The 20,972-nt window shown below is 26.4% G+C and overlaps 1 protein-coding gene and 1 long non-coding RNA gene across 3 annotated transcripts in view; one reads left to right on the forward strand and one right to left on the reverse strand.

Moving 5' to 3' along the window:
• LOC107440949 (clavesin-2-like) overlaps nt 1-12,437 on the reverse strand; it is a 49,633-nt gene extending 37,196 nt beyond the window's left edge. The window contains exon 1 of one of the 2 annotated variants that reach the window (XM_016054048.4): nt 12,288-12,437. The gene's annotated coding sequence lies outside the window, so the exon portion shown is untranslated. Of the gene's footprint in view, nt 1-5,495; nt 5,607-12,287 lie in introns of those variants that run through there. The other variant, XM_016054050.3, reaches the window with a different exon arrangement.
• On the forward strand, nt 5,758-20,652 carry LOC122270566 (uncharacterized). The gene is made up of 2 exons (XR_011637615.1): nt 5,758-5,886; nt 20,382-20,652. It is a non-coding gene; the product is annotated as an uncharacterized lncRNA (long non-coding RNA).
• Nucleotides 20,653-20,972: the final 320 nt, after the last annotated feature.

The following is a 20,972-nucleotide window of genomic DNA, read 5'->3' on the forward strand; positions in this document are numbered from 1 at the left end:
AACAAAGGACAATACTTGCCAAATTCACTGAAGTTTACTCTAATTTGAAAGTCACATCCTTCGATTAAGTAAGAGATCAGAGTTGAGTGGATTAGAACATGACGTTTTAAAAAAAGACGTCTAGTTACATTGAAAATAAAAAAAAACCCAGTTTTTAAAAAAGCAAAATGTAAATAAAAAGAATTAGGGCTTAGCTATATCATCTTGACAATGCAAATCGTTTCGAAAATTCATAATTATACAAATTGGAGACATATTAGAAAACGTTGACGTGCTTCAAACACTCAAACGTACGCGCCCATTTCAAAGACTCACCAGACGTTATTAAGTTTAAAAAAATAGGTTTGAAAACGAAAAAAATGGAAAATAAAATAACGGTGAAAAATAAAGCTAGAAAATCCTCGGTAACCGAGAGAGGCCAATCAATGCAAACTCCTAGCGTCATGATGGGTTGGTGAGAAAATCATATTGTTAGCTAAAGATTTGACATTTATATGAATGAAAAAAAGAGTCTATATCCTCAAGAAGAGCTGATGTGACAGGAGAGGAGCGAATGTTACCGTTATCGTAACCAGATATCTGCCCAAGGTTCTAACAAACTGCAGAAAAATGATTTATCTTAATCCTTGTGGATGAACATACCTATCGTGTTCACTTAATAACAATTATAAAGTAAGCCCTGGCTTGCCCTTTGTCTCCAACCTTGCATTAGCAAGGTAAATTGTAAATGCCCCAATGATTTTTAATACTGAAATGGTCTTTAAGTGTTTGATATTTAATTTTGTCCTTTTGTTTACGGCTGGTACAACATATGGACCACATGCAATGGTACGAATGGTGCACCGTAATCAAAGGGTTGAAATTAAATCAAATTTAATTTTGACTTGTTTCCCTTACATATCAAATATAGCATCTGTATATTGAATGCGTGCAATATAATTTATGCACATAATATTCAAAAGATATAAATCAATATTTCAAAATCAAGACAAAATTTACTACTTTGTGTTTAGAATACATATTAATATGTCAGAAATGTAACGATATGTAACGTTAGAAATGTTTATAATATGCAAGAATATATCATATAAATGTTAATTTACCCCCTTAAAACGTAGAATTGTCCACATCTTCACAATCAATATTAAACCTTTTATCTATATATCTAGCCTATTTTTTAAATATTACAAAAATGCCATCGATTCATTTAAATTTTACCATAATTATATTATTCCATGATAACATCACAGGCACGTTTTCTAAACCATATAGAAATATTGTTATAATTTGGGAGATTTACAACGCTTGGTTGCCCATTCGTATACTAATAGACAATAATTACCTCTATTAGATGTAGTCCGATATTGTTGGGAGTATTTGAAGAATTCATTTTTATCGAGATTTTTGACAAATTGATGATTAATTTGAAGCAAAACAAATCATCAAAGAATATCCATTGAACTATAAGATTACAAAGTGTGATAAACTAGTAACAAGCTTAACAACATAAGAGTGAGGGCATAATAGTTTTTAAATTATAGGATTTCTTATCAAATTATTCAATCTAAATAGCACTTACCGTTGTAATGATATGCAATTTAAAATTTTTTTGTTGAAATGTTTTGGAATATGTGATGTTAATGCTAAGTAGTTTGTTTTGTTTTGCATATTTAGGAATATACATTAAAATCATAATTGATGAATTATCGATGTTGTTTATTGATAAAATAAATTCAATACGTATTAAGCTTCATTTATTTGTTTCTTTTTTTAATTTGAACAAACATTTTCATCGTTTTTTTTCTGGGGAGAGGGTAGTGTAAGTGTATTTAAATTATCGGGGTATGCTTGTATTACGTAAAGTAAGTTAAGTATATAAGTAATATAAAAGGGTATTGTGATTAAAATACAGGGAAAAAAGGTTATTATTAATTTATCAGAGTGCAAAAGTTTAAATGGAGCTGTAAAACACTATCCAAAATACATTTACACTGTTAGAAATTTCTCAGAATAAATGGTTAAATAATGATTTATTTAGTTTTTGTTTTAATATATTCAAACATTACAGTCAAAAACCATAAATAAGATGGTATTCTAACCGTTAACTGTGAGAAAAACCGTTTATTAACTGCTTTCACCTAATACTGTTAGATAACCAGAATTTTATTGCATCAGCTAAGCTCAGCCAATGAATTTACTTAGTTTCTTGCAGCTAGGTATATATTATAACTGAGAGGGCTAATCTGTCAATCTCATGACCGACTGAACAGGGATTCGTATCCCAGCATTGACACCTCAATATTTCATTCCTTTCATCACATGAAGAGTTTCTAGTGTTCCGCACTTCCCAATTTGTGACCCTAAATAATTAGAATATAATTATCTCATTCACTCATAGATGGCAGCAGCAAAAATCTGCTTAATACGAGTCTAGTATTTCCCATCTCTTACGATAGGGGAAACAACAAAATAAGCTAATTGAACCACATTCCATTTTTCATCCGATTAAGCACAACTCAGCTACAACCTAATTCTAATGCCCATTGCTAACTGTAAGCCTATCACCAAAGTTCAGTTAAATTTCATTTCTACAGTTTTTTAGCCATACTAGTTGTAAACTGTTTCAAAACCGTAAATGTTAAAATTGTTCCTTACAGTAAACTTTACAGTTATTTGGAGGGCAAAAAATATAAGTCAAAGAAAAGCGAAATGAAATGTTTATAATCCTAAAAAATCATTTAAAAAATATCGGAGCACAAAATATTTAAACTGCATATTTTACAATGAGCTTCAAACATGAATATTTAAATAAGAGTACAGCACATTAAAGTATAAAATTGATAAGTGTAACACAGCTATTCGGTATTCTTAAAGGTGTTAATAAAAACAAAAAAATGAAATAAAAAGAAATATATATTTTTTAGATAGAATGTCTTTATGACGAGGTTTTATTTCGTCGTTCAATATTTTTAAATAACACAAAAATTAATAAAAAAAATCTATAACATTTTTCGTATGGAAAGTAAACAAAGCAAGCTTTATATTTTATTATTTGGTATTCTGAAAGGCGTTAAACTAACAAAAAAATTATTAAAAGCAGAAATAATGCAGTTTTAAGGAAAAAAAAAGAAATGCTTATCAGTGAAGAAGGATATCGATGAAACCTAAGGAAGAAATTAATATTTAGGAATTAGAAATATTACTTGATTTCTATTTGTATTTCTTTTTTTCTAATCATTTTTAATTTCTCATTCATAACAGAATATATGCGTAAGCTTTTTAAATGCAAATTCTACTCGGAGAGACGAATTCTTATAAAATTACCTTACTCTATGGTGATGACATTTCTGAAAAGAGAAACCATAACTTAGGTGTTAAAAACCAACATATTCGGTAGTTAAACTATTTGTTTGGTAATTTTCTATTCTCATGGTAACGGTTTACCGGAAACTCTGGTTTTCAAAAATATAGTTCTTTTTACCTTGCACTTAGAAATGAATACAAAACTGAAAAGTAAGTTTAACCGATTAATAGTAAAAGAATACAAAATATTTCATTCTAAATTGACAAAACTATCTTTGAAAGAAACGCGCTTAAAAGCAGCAGAATTTTCAAAAGGAGGAATAAATATAGCAATAAAGAAAACGAAGAAAATAAAAATGAAAATATGACCACTGAAGCCGACGTCTTCAGGGGGTACCGGCCTCGAAAGCCATAAAACAAAACCTTTTCTAATGAGAGAGAGGCCTAATTAAATGCCAAAATTAACTCTCTCAGTACCCCGAAGGTTTTACGTAAGTCCAGGAACAAATACATGAAATACATAAAACCAATTCAAGAAAGAAATTCAAACAAAATCTTGAGAAAATAAAAACTCATATTAAACCTGTCAAACAGCGATTTCACAAACAAACTAAATGCAAAAGAAACACTTGAAACAAAAGAAAACAACGCCCTCTATTAAAATGCACATAATGAAAAAAAAGAAGAGAAGTAAAAGAAAAGATTACGTAATAAATTAATATAATGCTTAACTGGGGCTGCTCAGATAAGACTTGAATTGCGCCCTGTTAAAAGAAATAAAAATCTAGTATTCTTCAATAATTTTCTCAATCAAAAAATTAACATTACAAAAGTTAAAAGGAAAATCATTATTACTCAAATTACTCAAAAAATTATTCACAGCCTCCTGAAAACTTTCAACGTTATTGCAAATATTTTTAATCCTAACCAATTGTGAAAATACTAAATTTTTAAAAATTTTATTACACAGATTAGTATTAAAGTTTCAGAAAAAAATAACTTAAAATTTAAAAGCTTTTCGTTTGTCAAAAACACCAATTTTAATTATTTTATCAGCAATATCAATTTTAAAATCTAAATATTCAACATTTAAGCAATTCTCATTAGTTTTCTTCAAAACAAAATTTTTAGAATAGATACTACAAATAAAATTAAAATTATCACAATTAAACAAAATCAAATCCTCAATATATCTAAAAGCATTAAATTCATTATACTCAAGAAATTTAGCTTCAAAAAAATTCAAAAATATATTAGCAAAAGCACCAGAAAAGGAATTACCTTGTGGAATTCGAATAATTTGTTTATAAAAATCTAAACCATTAAAAAGAACATTCTCAAAAAGATTAAACCTACATAAATCCAATCAATAAGACTTATGAATTTTTTCATTAAATAAATACTTATCAAATGTCTTGTTAAAACCCATAGAGTGTTTTGGTTTTCCCATAGAGCCAGAAAGATGGTAAATTGTTCGGTAAATTTTCAAGGTATATTGTTTCAAAACACGGTATATTCTGGTAATTTTGACCATATTTTTTTCCTAATGTACATTAAGTACATAGTACATTAGTACATTAGTACGTAGTACATTAGTACATTAAGTACATAGTAAATTAAGTACAATAATACCCCCAGGGGTACGGTAACAGTTCAGTGGGGGTACGGGTTCCTATGCGAAACATCTTGCAACAAACGAAAATTTCAAAAAATTTCATTTAAAATCAAAGCTAGTCATGAAAATTACAATTACGTATTTTTCTATTGGCTATTTTTTGCAGAGTTAAAAGTTAATAATTAGTGGTGTCAACAGTCAGTTGTGATTTTTAACTTTTGTGAAATTTTTTTATAGTAAAAAATACATAATATTTTTTTATTAGTGGTACACAGCGTTACGAAAAATTCAGAAAGGGTACACAGAAGTCATAAGTTTGCGAAATGCTGATCTAGTTAATTTTAAAATTCACAAAAATTTCGCGTAAGAAAAATACTGCTCTGAAGTAAGCTAAAAACAATTTTTAGAGCAACTTAAAACTATATACAACGATAACTGAAATAATCAGTCATAAAAAGAGCATAAAAATTTAAATATTTAGATAAAGCCATGTGTCATAAATTTGCAAATCACAAATGTCCATCTGTGATTTGCAAATTTATGCACAATTGAAGAAGAAGTGACAATTATTACATACCTCAACCTGAAGTAATGAAAGCCAAGTTTCCTTTAAATATGAAAGGCTTCCTTTAAATATGATTGATATTGAAAAGAAACGTATGATGCTTGAGGAAATTTTTTTGTACGTGTTAAGAATACCCATTTACATTCGTATAGCGAAAGGCTTTCACTTTCCTACTCGGGTTAGCGTAAACTATAAAGTTAGATGTTTTCGATTTCTTGATTAGATCTCACCGTTTTTCTGCTTTTTGATTTTAGTCTGACTAAGGAATAAATTATTTTTATGTAAGTGTTAAAGCGTGTAAAGTTATTGTAATTTGTATATTATCTTAATTATTTTAATTTTACTTTTCTTTTCATGTATTGGATGGTCATATAATGATGACATTAAGGTTAGATGGCCACAAGTAAGTTTATTTTCAGTAAAGTTTTTTTTTGTTTTCACTATTCCATTGTTTTTTGCTCAAAATATGTCAGAATTACGTAGGAATATATATTTCTTGCACATCTTTTCTTAGCACTTTATTTACATAACCGTTGTTGAACAGCCGAGCCAATTCTGGCTTTACGACTACCAAAGTTTAATTCCGTATCCTTGAAATTCTGCTCCAAATCCAGAATACAAGAGAGCTTCTGGATCAGTACCCTCCCAGAGGGGAACTTGGAGGACTTTGTGACTCCGAAAGATTTAACATGCATCAGTCATCATTTACTACACAAGGAGTCTTCGGCGGACGGGGATCAAACCCACGATTCTTTTCAGTTATTTTCCTAAACAAAATTAATTTCTTGCAGCTTAATCTAAGTTTTCATGGTCAACTGTATAAAATGGGTCATTTTCCATATTTTAATTTCATTTTTCCTTTATTTTATTAGATGACCATCTCACCTCGACAGAGAGGAGAGATGGCCAGTTTAATTTTAAACAATTAGTTTAATTTTAAACAATTTTTTAGTATTTTGATCTCAATATTCCGTAACTATTTTGCTCAAAATATGATACATAAAAGTATGAGAATTAAAAATATGCATAAACAGCTCGTGTATCTCTAATCTTGGTAATTTTATTTCGATTTGAACAAGCTATGCTAGACTTACCTTATATTAACATTCAAACGCAAACACCATATTGGTTAGTATTTATAAAAACTGTTACAGTGATCACATTTTTAATCTCAACTCATTAAAACATAAATAATAAATATTTTTAACTACTATAATTGAAAAACATTATATTGATTAAATTGTTAGTCTAAAAACAATACTATTTTAATAATCGTTTATTTTTGCGAGCGTTATAGATTAGTCAATTAACTTTCTAGAATTATCTTCCATAAGTGAAATGAAATTCTTTTCTTTTCCTTAATACCAAATGATCCATCTATCACTAAAGATCGATAAAAGGAAGTCGTATAATGGATATAACTAATTACAAAGTGTGGTAATATATAACGCAATAACGACCTAACCCTACTGAGAAATCTGTAAAAGTGAACTTTGTCACGTATATTGCACGTTGTAAAAATTGCGAAAGTTTTTATTTGCGCACGCAAGTTGTATTATAAATAAAAACATAATTCAGATACATAACTATTAAAATTTATAAATAAACGAAATAAATTCAGAGATAAAAAGTGCCTTATTTATTCACTCTCTTATTTTTGTAATGGACTCAGAAATTTGCACCTAAAATGATTGACAAAATTTTTTCAGTAAATGAAATAAATAGAGAAAAAAATAGTGTAACATTCACTAATTTTTCATTTAAAGTTACTATTTGCGCGCAAGTTGTATTGTAAATAATTAAATGTAATTCAGATATGTAACTATTGAAATTGATAAATGAATGAAGCAAATGCGAAGGTAAATAGTGCCTTACTTATTCATTTTTTAATCTGTGTAATGGACTCAGAAATCTGCACCTGATAAGACTATAAAAATCCTTATTAGTGAATAAAATAAATACAGCAATAAATAGTGTCACATTCATTAATTATATTATACGTCTATTTAACTCAAAAGCATGTACATAAAATGATTAAGTGAATGAAATAAAGACAGCAATGAAGAATGTCACATCCAATCATTAACTTATATGTTTATTTATCTCAGAAATTTGTTTCTAAAAGGACTATAAAAATCCGTACAAGTGAATGAAATAAATACGCCAATAAATAGTGTTACATACATTCATTAGCTTGTTTACACATTTAACTTAAAAATTTGCACTAAGAAATTAATTTTAGTTAATCCCACTTTTTTAAACTTTATTTTATTTATATTCCTGTTTCAGTTCAGCTCACATATGATTTAAAAAAAGAAAATAGATCAGAAAATAATGATTAATTATATATTTATAACCTAACATTATCCTCCTTAATTTTGAAAAAAAGTATTTAAATTATGTCGATGTTTTCTCGAAATTTAGCTATGTAATTGAGAACATTTTTATTCTTAAGTTTGTTATTTCTGCACAACTTCAATAAAATATATGATACTAGTAATAAGATTAATAAATTGACATATTAAGTATTACATATATTATACTACTTATCATATAATCTCCAGTTTGTCAATGCATCTCGTATAATGTTCACTGTTAACATTTTTGAAGCCCAATGGATTAAAACGTCAGATATTTTTGCTGCAACTTTAACGCGGTTCAATGTTGAAACATATGCTGGTCAAATTGAATTATCAGTAGCTTTATTACATGACGTTATGGTTCAACTTTCACAAAAAATTGGTTCTAGTTAATTCCCTAATAAAGTTTCACCAAATTCTCTCCATATTATTTCTCAAGATATTTTGGTTCAATAATTATGGTTTAATTTTCTTATGGTTCAACTTTCAACCAATAATTTTATAAAAATTAAAAAAAAAACCCAAGTAATAGAAATTAAAATAAAAATAGCACAAAATTTAAATAATGTATGGAAAACGTTGCTTTAATACTTTTCAATATTTTATTATCAACAAATTAATCTTTTTAACATTTCAATCGTTACAATATCTTTAATTTCTACTGAAATATTTAAGATATTTTTTTCAATACTTTTTGACTGGCACATTTTTTCATAAATATTTAATTATCAACGATGTAGTATTTTTTATATTTTAATTCTAGCATTATGCTTAAATTTCTGATAAAATATCCAACATATTTTCGTCAATACTTTCTGATTTGTATATGTTTTCGCTGTTAACATAGAAGAAGCGCAAAATAGCATCAACTGTAGTTATAGACATTTTATTTCTCAATTTGTCTTTAGTAATATTTAATATGGAGAAACATCTCTCTACAGCTGCATTTGAAAACGGAATACTTAATAAGTACTTAATACTTAATAATACTTAATACTAAAACAAGAGTCGAAATATGTTTGAATTGATTTTCATATTACCATCTCACACATTCAGTTATAAAATTTGATATCAGAACGTAACCAATATAAAACTAGTAAAATTCGAAAATAACTCTAAAACAAACCACTAAAAACAAATTCCCCTAAAATACCCACTGAAGATAAAAAAAATCCCCCTAAATTTAGGGGGAAAACTTCTAATCTGGCAGCACTGGCTGTTGCCTATACAAAAATTTATGAATTTGTTTGATTAGCGTTCCGAAAAGACCAAACTTATAAAGTACTAAGGGAACTAATTTGTTCGATGGACAGAAAATAGAAAGAAAAAGCTTATGACAGATCAGTATTTGGAGAGTTGCAGCTACAAATATTGCATAATATATTGATGCTTTCAGTTAAATAAAAACTAAGCCATGCGTCACAATAAGTCTGAAATCGTATTAATCTCTTTCGAAATGATATTTTGATTCCTTTACAGTATTGTACCGTAGATGCGTTTAGTTATATCAGTATAATAAATTTTTGTCTGTTTCATATTATAGCAGAAAATAATCAAGCATACTTATCTAATTTAACATCATTTAAATAAATTATACCGTATTAGAGTTCATAAAAATTACACAGTAAAAAATCCCGAATCAAATAACTGTAAAAAGTGCAGCTATTAAAAGTGCCCGTACTTTTTGCCGTAAAATCCATTTTTACCAGAACATGTTATGGAACAAAAAATTGGATATACTATAATATTTATAGAAATAATTACTGTAAAATAACAGAATCACTTTAATTATATAAATATTACTATAACAATTACTGTACAATACTTTACGGTAGCAATCAATTTCATGGTGAAATCGATTTTATGGTTAATGCATCCAAGGTGACGGTATTTCATACCGAAGTTAAATCCAGAATTTTATACAGTCAAGTTATCTACTCAAAGTCTTTTTCCTGCTATTTTGCTTGGCCGTATTATAATCTTGCATAAATCGATTTATTTTGAAAAAAAAAAACGGATTGATAAACTTCTTTAAAAATAGGTTTTGTGTTTTATTGTACACTAAATTATAAGAGAAAAATAGCTGACAAAATAATTGAGAAGTCTTAGTTTAATAATTTTTAAATTGTCACGTATGACCAAATGAGTTATTTTAAAAAATTTCAAAAATTTATTCATAAAAGTTATTTACGTTTTCATAATGTGTATACATTTTAAAACGTCCTTGATCGATTAGCCGGCAGTTTTTCTGATTTTTAGTTTCCATTAATTTCTTTTTGGTTATCTTACACACAACATTGAAAGTACGCTTTAGGCAAGTAATGAGTTTAAATTTTAAAAAAGATTTTAAAAAAATCCACAGGAATATTTCCTTTTAATCCTTAAAACGTAGAAATGTCTGCCCCCAATTATATGCTTTAATATGCGCAAATTCGCAAAATAGTTTATCGTGCAAATATTTCAAAATTAACCTTATTAATTTTTAATTAATATATCTTATTAATTGTTTTTGAAGTGTCACACAAAATTTTTTCAGATATACCAGCTTCAGATACTTTAATGTTATCATGAGGAAAATATTTCTTCACGAAATATTGTTAAATTATCCTAGATGTATTTTTGAAAAAATATTTTAGACTTATTACATGATAATTTTTAATAAAAAATAATTTTTTTACAAGATTACGTTTCAGAAACATTTTTGATATATCCTAGAAATATATTTAATGAAGAACAAATTTTATTTTATCAAATATGAAACATTAAAAAGATTGCATTTTGAAATAATTTTGAGCGATTCCAAAAATATTTGCAAGTTTTCTTAAAACTTTTTCAACGCAATCAAAATTAAAAGTTTTATAAGATCATGTTTTAGAATAATTTTTAAGACTATACACGACATGTTTTAACTTATCTTAAAAGTAATTGTGTTGCATGGGGACGTATCCGTATTAAACAAAAAAATTTTTCTTATTTTTTGATATGGGGCAATAAATATTTTATACTAGTACGAAGAAATATCATTTTAAAATTAATGTCGAGTTTTATATTCTTGTAATATAAGAAAACTAGAAACTTGCACTTTAGTAATTTGTTTTTCGAGTGTCTTTAATACATATAGCTCTTTGTATATAGTACTTAAATTTATACATTTTGAATGTTAAATTACTTAATATTTTGTTTAACATGATGTAGATTTACAAACATATCCACTACAAATAAAAGTAACAACGACTTTGTAAAAGCCCTACATTTAAAAAAAAAAATTCTAAATACACTTTACTAGAACGAAGAATGAATATTGAAACTTAGTATCAACTGGTAGTTATTATTATTATATCGATATTATTAGTTTATTGATAGAAAGTTTTAAATGAGCAATGTTAATTTTTTTTTATTAGAATTAAAAATTTCTATTTATTTGTATGCTTTCAAAAAAGACTGTAAAAATGTTTTGTTCTGAAACAAATTATCTAAAGTCTAATAGTTTAATTTTATACTAATGGATAAAAAAAAACTATAACATTTTATAAAATATTTTATTTGTATACATTCCAAGAAGATTGCTTTCATAAAATTGATGGTTTATTACGAAAAGATATGAATTTTTTATTAAGCTGAAAGAATTTCGAGAGGACAAAATATTAAGTTGGTTTTATTAAATTTTCTGAAAATTACCAGTTGGGCATTTATTTTGTACAAAATATATTTTCGAACTTAAGCATATTAATGACATTTAACTCTTTTTTTCCCTATTGTTTAAAGTTGAAATATTTTCATTGATATTTTCTATAATAATGCAAAATAAACAAATATCTGAACATTTAAAAGCATTTAAAAGTAAAATAAGGTATTTATTTTTTTAGCAGCTAATATTTTGAATTATTTTTTTTAAAAATTAAGTACTTGTTAATAATTTTTTAATACGATTATTTTCCTTTAGCTATATTCCTAATTTTGGAAAAAAAGAAATTAGTTTTAAAAATATATAATGCTATTAAATAAAATATACAATACTATTAAAAATATATAATACTATTAAATAAACTATATAATCATATAAATTATAATAATTAAATATGCTGTATAAAATATAATAACTAAATATTTCCAACACAATATAAGTCATTTTATCGAGTAAATTTTTCTTTTAAACTTTGATCATTTTAACGATTTTTTTTGTCCTTATAGTTAAATATATTCCTAACTAAAAGTAAAATTAAATTTTAAAAAATTGTCTAAAATAATTAATAAATATTTACAAAAAATAAGCTATTTGTTATTTTATTATAACAAATACGAATATTTAAAGTTTAAAACATGTTTCGAAAGTTTTATAAAGTAAAATTAAATTTTAAAACGAAATTATATTTATTGCATATGTTTTAAAATTAAAATAAGAAAAACATATAAAATTTAAAGAAGGAGAAATTTTAAAACTTACTTGAAAAATGATCCCTCAACAAAAATTCTCAAGTCAGTAAAGTGTGAAATTCAGAATACTAAACTACTCAACTCTACAACCTGGTGCTCTTTTGGTGGAGGATCTGTTACAAAGTACAGAAGAGGTGAGTTTGGAAGTTATGGTTTATATTTTCCTCTTTTTTTATAATTCGGACTTCCCAAAGAACCAGTTTTCTTAATTCACTCACGTGTTTCTCCACAGATTCACGAGACCGACCTTAGAGCGAAAATTCGAGACTTTCCTTTTCGTTTATTGAAATCGGAAGAAGCAAGCGATATTTTATTTCGTTTTCCTTTGTTCTCCGCGAGGCGCCATTTTCAAAAGTTTGTTGTAAAATCGTTTTTTATTTTTATTTATTAAGCTCTTGCAAAAAAAGTCCTTCTAAATAATCAATTTTACGAAATAAAAGTGACCAATAGAGAAGAACATTTGCAACTTTCATCAGATTTTCGGGACAAAACATGCCGAACGTTATCAAGAGTTATGCATGACAGCGCAGACGCGCGATAATAAATTCTTTTTTTAAGTTCTATTTCCCAAAACGATTGTGAAATTAAAAGTGTCTCATCTGAGGTGAATATAAATCAGAAGTTTTATTAAGCATGTCTAATTTTGAGCCCTAATCAGGATTTAATACATGTTGATGAATTGTTTGCTAAATTGTTTTAGAATTGTTCATCGAACAATAACGATGTAGTGTTCTAAAAGAATTTGAAGGAATAACAGTTTTTATACAAGAATAATAAATGTCTTAAAAGTCTGAACTTTTTAAAATTTTTTACATAAAATTAAAATTTTTATTTTGTTTATATACAATATTTGCGCTTAAAATACTTATAAACCAAATGCCATTCTCATGAACTAATTATTCTAAAAAAGAAAGTTAAAATAACGTTAAGAAGTTAACACAAATAATGTCCCATAAATAGACAACCTATCATTTCGGTACTATATAATAAAGTAAGAAACACCTTCTTCAGTGTTGAAACACAGAATTATTCAGTGTTTCGATTCTGAAGAGCTTCATTATACTACCCTAACGATCGTATTTTTTTCCATATTATATTAAGCTTATTTAAATGCAGATAGAAGTTAACTTTTTTTTATTTTGGAAAATGTTTTTTTAAAATTTTTTATTTTAAATTTCACAATTCTGATATAATAATCAAACTATACTTTTTCAATAAATTCATGATGAATAAATGATGAATAAATTGAATAATTCGAATATATCGTATGTAAATTAATATATTTTCAAATTTCCATAAAATATGAAAATATAGATGCATCTGTAATCATCAGTAATTATTATCAAACGCATTAACCATATACAGTCAAGAAATTCGAACATATTTTTCAACTAAAAAACTAATAGTTTCAATAGCACACAAATAAATTAATTTAATAATTTACGAAATTAATAAAAAGTAGGTACTTATTTTTATAAAAATATAGGAAATAATTTTTCTGTAATCAAAGAATATAAATATAGGAAAAATAGGAAATTCATAAAAATATAGGAAATAATTTTTTTGTAATAATCAAAGAATATTCTAAAATGATACTAGTTACTAAAATGAACAATTAAAATTAATTAAAATTAACGCTAAGCAGTAGAATTGTTAAACTAATACGTCTAATTTAACTTTGCAAAGAAAACAAAAATTGTTGCCTTAATTTTTCAATTTCGTCACATTAAAAGGAATCAATGAAAGATAATAAATAAAAATAATGTGATGGATTTGTGAAATAATGTGATCGATAATTAAGTTGATATAATGTGATAGATAATTAATTAAGTTGAAGTAATGTGATAGATATTTAATTAAGTTGAAATAATGTGATTGATAATTAAGTTGATATAATGTGATAGATAATTAATTAAGTTGAAATAATGTGATAGATATTTAATTAAGTTGAAATAATGCGATAGATAATTAATTAAGTTGAAATAATGTAATAGATAATTAATTAAGTTGAAATAATGTGATAGATTAATATGAGTTTCACAAACCTTGCGTACTCCAGTGAACTTTCTCTCTATCTCTCATTTTTGTTCAATGTTTTTTCATTCATTTTGTCTCATTCTTATTCATTCATTTTGTCTACTTAATTTTGCTCCAGGCATATATTTCATATATCCATGTATACTGAGTGTTATTAAAACAATTGCCGATTTGAAAAATAAATTAAAAAAGGGTGGTAAAAGATGTGCTGCGTTTTGCTTAAAAAGCTAAGTAAGAATTTCCATGAAGTTTCAAAATTAATTACAAAGTTCTTTAATAGATGGCGCAAACTGACTGGAAAAATTTATAAATCACCTGTTACTGCTGCATGTCAGATCGCTCCAATTAAGATGTCTAGGTGAATGTCTAGGTGTGCTGAAATACTAAATGTGTGTATGGTTCATATTATCTTTAAACAGCAGAACCCTGTTGCTGCACATCGTGGTTATTTTGAAAAATTTGCTAAGCTATCTAGTTTTTTCAATACGCAGCATCATCTGTTGACGAACTTTGAAACTAGTTTTCAAACTAGGTAAGCGTAAAAGTCTAGATTGCTAAACAGAACGCAGCAAAACGTAGATTTTTTTCTTTTTAATCTTCTATCATTTTTTTTAGCTGTTTCGCTTTTCTTTTTTTTCTTCAAATCACCAGTTATATTTAGGTTATACGGTATTATCTGCATGGTAGTATCCTGTATAAAACATTGAAAAGAAGAACTATTAACGAAGTTAATTTATTAACTCTTTAAAATAAATTTTAAATTTATAATTCATTCATTTTAATATTGTATAGTATTCTTTTGCCTAAAAAAGTATTCTTTGGTTTTTATCATTACCATTGTGCCACATTATATGTAATGTTTAAAAGGATTGTAATCCGTTGCATCTGACGTAAAGAGATTTCCCCATAATTTGATTCTAATCCATATATATTTTATAACTTTATTTTTCAAACTTCTATTTATCTTCGATAATTTCTATTTAATTTTATTGACGCTAGGCTAGGATGGTGATATGAGAATTTTTCCATTTCAGTTATGAAATTTTTTCCATAGTAGCTATTTAAAATAAAATTTTCACTGAAAAATTTAAGAAAAAATATGCATGGATTTCGAAATCAATATACATAATTATAAAATGTGAAATTATTAAAAAGGCTTAATAATTATAAAGTATACAATTTTATGAAATAAATAATTAGTTAGGAATTTAATAACTTTAGATATATAAATATTTTACAATAACTATCGAATTTTCATAAAATAAAAACTAGATATTGAAGAATTTCTTCAGCTATAAAGTTATTTTGAAATGATTATAAAGCGTAAAACATTATGTAAGATTGCTCGAAGAAAAACAGAGGCATTAAAATGCTTTTTACAAAATAAATAACAAATTAGGAAATAAATGTTTAATATTCCGGAAGTAAAAATTCATAATGCGTAATCAACACTTATTTGATTAAATATCAAATTAAAGAAACAAAAGTGATTAAAATCAAATTATTGAACGGTTCGTAATCAGAAACTCAATCCATTATTTCGCAATTGAGAATGAAATTTTTTATTCTCATTAAGTTCACGTAAAAAACCATTACTATAGAACCCGGAATAAATTTGTTTTATAAATAATCCTGTTTTTTATTTCTTTAAAAAAATGCTTCTTTTTGTAACATTTGAAAAAAACTCAGAAAATAAAAATACTTTTTAAATTTATTTATTAGCCTCGAGCTATATTTTTATTCTTCCTGTATTTCTCATTGCTTTATTTGAATAAAGTATCATCTATAAAATGCAAATAAATAAATAAATAACGAAAGAAAGAAAAACATTATCTTTTTGAAAAGGAAACAAAATTGATTGACATTTAATATTGTGTTATTTTTCTTCTTTGGATGCATTTGAAGTTGAATAAAACATATTTATTTTGACAGTTTTTTTGAAAATCTGATTTGAATCGCTGTTATGATATCTGAAATATGCATGAAATTTATTACAGTATCATCTAACAAGACAGTTAATGCATGACAGATGATAGAAACTGATACTTGACAGAATTATTTTCCTAAGTTTAAATATTTTATACAGAAGATAATTTTTTCTTCATTTTGAAAACGACTTAGATAATTTAAAACGATTTTTCTTCGCTTTGAAAACGACTTTTTGTGCTCAAACATCATATTTATTGTTGTAATTTGCTGCTGTAGCATAGACATCATTCTGATTACGATCATAAATAAATAAAAAAACTGTCGTTGAGCTTAAAGCATAATATTTATAAACACATTTTATTTGTTTTTATCAAAATTTACAAAATCAGTTGTGATTTATTAATACATAACACATACAATTCAGTTTACATATTAAAGGAATTTGTAAACATTTAAATATTTCCTAAATACTAATGAAAGAACTTGACCATTCGAGCGATAAGCCCCAATGCTTTTCAATATAATATTTTTATGACGTGTGCTTATTATGCGTAGCATAATAAATATATAAATATTTTTATCAACAAGAAAATCTTGGCATTTTCTTACAAAAAACGCTTTTATTAAAGAAACTTTCTTTTGGACTTCATAAAAATATTGGTCTTTATATTTCAATATAAAGACCAGAGCCAAACCTTTATCGCTAAAGAGAAGAAATTGTTGCAAGGAAATATTATAAGTTAGTTTGAAATCTCTGAACATATAAAGGTAATATCAGCTCATATATAAAGATAATTCTCAGTTAAAAAATATGAAATCGATTTTACATCATCTTTTTATTAGTTTCAAAGTTTTCATTAGTTTTATCAATGATTATAAAGCGCAAAATAGGCAGTTTTAATATCGCCCAAATTAAGTATTCATAATCATTCCAAACATTATAATTTATTTTTTGGACCGACGAGAGAATAATGTAGTGAAAAATATGTTAATTTTTTTTAAAGTAACTTTTAAATTTATACTTCAGAAATATATATAGGAATTTCACCTTACTGTTACATTTTTATCAGAGTAATTAGTCTGAAATTATAGTACAATTTTTCAATTTGTTGGATTAGTTAATACTCTTGACAAACTTATAGTTTAAATCTTATCATTTGACATTTTACAATGTTTGAATGACTTTCGAAACTTAGTTCCAAAAAATTCCACTAGGTAATTAGCTAAACTTTTTATTGTTGTCTTCTTTGATATTTCTTCTTTCGAAAAAACCTGCCCCATTTTGCCCATATTGCAAAGGTGGACTAAATATACCGAAAAACAAAAATTACGTTTTTTTCTTCATGTTTTCGCTTTATTTTGCAATTAATTCGCGTTAATTTGTACTATTAATTCGGAAATATAATTTGCTTTTCATTTTTAAAATAAAATTACGAAAATTATTATATTTTCATTGCTATATTTAATTATTTAAACGCACTATATTAATTTTTTTATTTTTGGTCGCCATATTTCAGCCGTCATTTTGTTTGTTTTTTGGGGTATTTTTAGTGTATTTCAAAATTTCAACTATGAATTCAATTTACCTGCTCATAAAAACCCCTAAATAAATACCCCCAAATTTTGAAACAAGTTTTATCGAAGTACTAATTTTGGCCACGAAACCTTGGATGCTGGCTCACTGTGCAATAATATAATTCACTATGCTAATACAGCATTCACAAAGCAGGTGCGGAAAAAAATGTACAGTCATTGTACAATATGATGCAAATCTTATTCTCGTTTCTGTATATTGTAATCCTTTATTGTTATTTACTAGAAGGTTAACTAAACCTGTGAGTTCAGAGTTTACCTATTGAAACTCAATTTCATTGACATCTTCTCAGAAAATATTTGATTCACGGAATATATTCTTGTTAACGTGATTTTTTTTAGTTAATCAATGTCATTTCCAAAGTTTGAATCAGGGATCTTTTTCATATTTATTCTATTTTATAGTTTTTAAGTATATTTAAGCAAATATTGGTTTTAAATGGACGGTTTTCCTTTTTACTTTTAATGCATCAAAGAACCTTTTATTGAAATATTTAAAAATGTAATCTTCACAAAACTAAACGTAATTAGGAATATTTTTTTAAAAAATAAATCTATTATTCCATTTTGTGTTGATTTTAATAAAATCAACACAAAACATTATCAGACGATTTTGCCGAAGGCTGAATAACACCAGCTGAAATTGCTAATGAGAAATAGTAACAGCAGCAAAATCATGCAGTGCAAACAACCTTCGAAATTTAATGGAAAATATTCATAGTATATAATGATATACTCGTTTTCAATCCCGTTTTTGCAGAAGAGTGGTTGTTGGTTTTACATAATAAATTAAATGTAAACATATTCTTTTTTCGGAACTCGCCATCATTTGTGAGGGTCAGGGTTCAGGGTGATTCAGTAATTACTTGACGTAATCTAAATGTATCCTTCTTAGTTACTTAATTATATATTTAAATATTGTTGTTGTTTACGAATTGTGTTTATTTTAGACAGATAAAGACAGGTTTCGAGCAAGATTTTACATAATGTCTGTTAGTTTGTATCTGTAAAAGATACGTCAATAAAAGAAGCGGTAACTGTAGAATCTATTATTTTCCTTATATTTATATTAGGTAATAATTTTAAGCTAAAAAAGTTTTCACCATTAAAAGCATTCGGTTTTTTAATATTTAGAACTTGCCATTTTTTATTACCTCCATTGGTTTATGAATTTATGAGCATTTATTTGGAGATTCGAATCACTAAATTGGCATCTCAGAACAGTAATTTATATTCCAATCATCAGCTCTAATCTATCCAATAAGTGATTGAATTTAATCTTGATTGATTCTCAAGTTTTTATCGAGTACAGATATAAATCACAATAAAATATCCTAGAGTCGTGGTGGCTCAGAGGATGGAGCCTTAACTTCCTAATAAGGTGATCCAGGCTAGAATTCCAATGGTGGCTGGTAGATTCTAATTTTGCTTCTGGGTAGCAGAGATCACAGTTCTGACATAAAATATCCTCAATCATAGACGGATCATCGGTTAGAATACTCTTGCAGTCGGGGTAACTGTGAGAGGTTTCTATAGTTGTTATCTCCATACAACGCAAATGCTGGTAAGTTCTATCAAAAAGCCTTACACGAAGGCTACTTTGTCCAGATGCTTGATCTAGGAGTTCTCTTGTCTTCCGAGTTGAACTCAAAATTACAAGGATATGGATATTGAACGAAAACTCAAAACTGGATCTACTGTTCAACGCCAGTTATAAAATAAAATAAAATTGGGTTGCTCCAGATTAGAATTATTTTTATTCAAAATTATTGCTTCGTGATATAAATTAAAAATGTCTTTTGAAATTATAGAATATTTAATGATTTTTAAGTGAAAATATAAAAGGTTTTGCATTTATGGAATTCGTACAGAAAAAAGATCACTAAAGCAAAAAATTACCTTTGCTTAATTTTACTTTATTTATTTGTTTCCATTTTGCTTTCTTGTTTAAATTTATTTTACTTTTGTAAATTTCCATTTAAGTAATTCGATTAAATCAACATGCAAAATCGAAGTTATACGGTAGTTCTTTCGTATTTACTTAAATCCACCTCAAATTTAATTTGGCCTTTATGAAATTATACATGTGGCTTGATAATAATAATGACTATCAGCAATTCTAGCTAACCCTGTTTTCGAGTCAACTGACTAAAATCGGTTCTCAAATCTGGATCTGATTGATTTAATTCGAATTATATATATGATTCACTGAGCAAAACTCTAACACTGTTTAAATTTTGAACTGTCGATGGTGTTATATTATCTTTCTTATTGGTATCTTATTGGCATTCTTTCTTATTAGATTCCGACTTATCTACTCTCCCCCCTATAAGCAAATTTCACCGCTAGTCCTAAAGCAATCAGGACCATAGAAATGAGGATCTGTCTGTGCATTTTTTCTTCTAATATATATGGCCTCTGGCCGCAATCATGATTTTAAAAGTTAGTAGTTTATTTATGTCATTTGTAAAACTATACGCTTTTAAAATATTCAAAGAAAAATTATGATTGGGATTAAACTTAAGATTAATTTGGTTCATTTCAGTTTATACTGGCTGTTTGAAAACTAAGTTTCAATTGCATGAAAACCCAAATTTATTCAACTAACAGGCGTAGAAGAAGGAATGGAAATGAATGTCATGCAAGAAGTAACATTCAAAGGTCAAAGGTACAAGATATGGTGGTCCAAGCTATAGCCAGCGCCATGTTGTACATTAGACCACCTTAGTCAAAATGTTCTTACTTTAAGAGAAAGTTTTTTTTTTATTGAAATTTCATAATTTATTCATAAAAGGTAATAAAAGTCAAATGATGCATTTTCTTTAAAATTTCTTTGAAAATTATTAATTTATGCATGAAAATTAAAAAGTTAAAGCTGGTCGGAGGTACAACATTCTCCCTTATTTTTATTTCATATTTAAGTGATCCTTAATACAAACTACAATTTCTAAAACCAGTTTTCAATGCTTTTTTTGTAACAACATGGCCATTTCAAGAAATCTCATAAATATTCACGATCACAAAATATGCATTGTATATTCAAAAATGTATAATATGAATAATTTTGGTACGTTTTAACGTTATTGTTGCTTCTGGTCCCTGTTAAGAAATTTATATTATGTAAGATTTCTAGTTT

Source organism: Parasteatoda tepidariorum, chromosome 9 (genome assembly GCF_043381705.1).
Source record: "Parasteatoda tepidariorum isolate YZ-2023 chromosome 9, CAS_Ptep_4.0, whole genome shotgun sequence".
NCBI lineage: Eukaryota > Metazoa > Arthropoda > Arachnida > Araneae > Theridiidae > Parasteatoda > Parasteatoda tepidariorum.